General features: G+C 42.2%; 1 protein-coding gene across 1 annotated transcript in view; it reads right to left on the reverse strand.

Moving 5' to 3' along the window:
• zgc:152863 (sushi domain-containing protein 6) overlaps positions 1–2227 on the reverse strand; it is a gene marked incomplete in the record, with an annotated part of 9073 nt that extends 6846 nt beyond the window's left edge. Inside the window, 1 exon segment of the mRNA XM_014015926.1 lies at positions 1940–2227.
• Between the last annotated feature and the right edge of the window lie 471 nt (positions 2228–2698).

A 2698-nucleotide genomic window follows, 5' to 3' on the forward strand; every position in this document is an offset into this window, starting at 1 on the left:
CATTACCAGTAATTAACCAACCAATAACCATTATCAGTACTTATCTAACCAATAACATTACCAGTAATTAACCAACCAATAACCATTATCAGTACTTATCTAACCAATAATATTTACTTAAATAACCAATAACCTAAACTCAGTCCACATCATCACTCCAAACCAAACCTTCACCTAAAACTAACAGTCCACTGGATCAGGACCAGACTGTGGGCCTCATAAGGACCACCTGTCCTGACAAGTTAGGTATTAAAACCAGAGAGGCTCCTAAAACACACACTCACACATTGTTTTCTCCATCTTTATGAGGATCGTGCATGAAGTTCATTCAGTCATTTCTGTAGCCTGACCCTAAACCCAAACTGAAAAATGTTTAAACAAATGAGGACCGGGCTTTGGTTCACCAAACGTAGCAGCAGGTTCTGACAAGCTGGTGAAATTATTCTAATAAGGACACACAAACATAAACACACACACGTGCACACTTTGTGACATTTAGAGGTCAGCAGGAAGTGTTTATCAGGGATAAGGTGTGTTTTTGTGTTTTTGTAGTTTGTTCTCGGTTATGATGGGGGTTTTGCTGCCCTTTCGGGTGCAGGTCTTTCTGAAGGAAAAAAAAAAAAGTACCAACTTCTAACCACTCGAGAAAAAAGGGCTGATGCTGCATTTACACAACCGACCACAGACGAGGAGGAGGGGTTTAACCTGGTTCTGTCCCAGTCTGGCCCAGCGGATCCATGGGTTCCAGCCTCATTCACCTGTCTGTAAATGTCAGTAAAGGTGAAAGACGAAAAACCAAAAACTCAGCACAAGGACAAAATATTTTGTCACGTGAGTTGACAGGGACGTCGTTAAGAATCTGCAAAAAAGGGAAAGATAAGCAAAAACAGAAGCTCTGTTTCTGTCTGTTAGCAAAATATCTCATAAACCATAGGGTGGATTTAAATGAAACTACCAGAAGGTAATGACTGGACTGACTTCTACAACTATTTAAAGTTTGGGGTCAACCTGATTCATGATGGCCGCCACAGACACCTGAACTTAGAGAACACAAATTGGGTTATAGCTCAGTGAAACTGACAGAGATGGAGCTATATTTCGGTGTGCTAGTAGCTGAGAGTCATCCACAACATATGATCTGAGAATGAACTGATTGGGCTTAACATCATTTTAAAAATTTGACCTAAACAGCCAAGTTCTCAAAAAATTGTTTTAGTTCAGATTTATGGTGTAAAAAGCGGCAGGTGTTGTGCATTCCTATAAAAAAATCAGTAAGTCATAATTTCTTTTTTAAAATGCTAAGACGTGATATAAAAACTTCATTTAAACACGCTTTATACGTTCTTTCCTGGGTTTTTTAATGAAATTTCTCCTCCAGCTGCCTGCAGACAAAACTCAGGGCTCTTTGGACCCACTTCATGTCAGAACTCCAAATACGGGTTCGAGCTGCAGCCGAACTTTGGATTCCTCCACAGATAGAGACAAAACAATCAGTCAAACCGTTTGAATGGACCCGTCCTGTCTCCAGGGACAACTGGATCCTGTAAACCCATCCTTCTCCTCAGAGACCCGGTCCGGTCCAGAGAACTTGGCTCGTCTTTCAGGACTTGTTTGAATCTAATTGAGGAGTTACTGTAACTGGGGCCGGTTCTGAAAAGCCTCTTTGTTCCTGAGGAGCATCAGAATGAGGAGAAGCTGCAGGACAGCAGATTTACTGCTTCTGGATTTATGCTCAAGCGTTTAAATTAAAGACCCGGAATGTTTTTGTTCGCAAAAGAAACAAATTAATAAAAATAAAACCGTCATCGGTCCAGCTCTGCTTCTGTCAACACCTCCCAGGTCTCCATATGTTCTGTACCGGCCCGGTTCTGTCTGTCAGGTGAGGTTAAAACCGACACCTGCATCCAAAATGACAATTTAAACCATAAACACGGCTCACCTGAGGTCCTGTATCTGCAGGAGGTGGATGTTCGGTCCGGTTCGGGTGGCGGTCCGACAGATTTCAGGCTCGGAGCGGCGCAAACGGATCAGAATTCCGCGGTCCGGTCCGCTCAGATGACGCTCTCAGCTCCTGCTCGGCAACAAGTGGACCTGTTTCTGCTGCTCCGCTTTGACTCATCGATCTGTGTGACAGGAGCATTCAGGCTTCCTATTGGCTGCTGTAGCCACCGAGTCACGCCCTCCGGAGACGCGCTACTTCCTATTGGCTGCTGTGCCATTAAATCCCGCCCAGCCTAGTAGACTCGGCTTCCTATTGGCTGCCGGCTCCGCTGAGCCACGCCCACCCGCACATCTCTGTGGTATTATGGAAACGCCGCCTATTTCTACCAAAAACACACAAGTAAACCAAGTCGTTCCCGCATTAAAATGTTTGGAACCGACACATTTGTAAAAACTAAAGAAAATACTTCCTGTGGCTTTTCCAGAAAAAAAAAACTTTACTCATAAAATTTTAAATTTAACAGGATTTGGCAAAAACAGGCACAAAAATGCATGTTTTAATGTCTGTTAGCAAAATATCTCATGAACTATATGACAGATTTGAATGAAACTTTCAGAGAACAATAAATAGATATACATCTAGAACTGTATAAACTTTAGAGGCAACTAAATTTAAGATAGCCGCCAGAGCTTATTAAACTTAAATTTCACAAAAATGACAACAGTTTAGTCAATTTTCCAAATTTTGAATTAAAAC

The sequence above is a fragment of the Austrofundulus limnaeus genome, unplaced genomic scaffold (assembly GCF_001266775.1).
Source record: "Austrofundulus limnaeus strain Quisiro unplaced genomic scaffold, Austrofundulus_limnaeus-1.0 Scaffold136, whole genome shotgun sequence".
Taxonomy (NCBI): domain Eukaryota; kingdom Metazoa; phylum Chordata; class Actinopteri; order Cyprinodontiformes; family Rivulidae; genus Austrofundulus; species Austrofundulus limnaeus.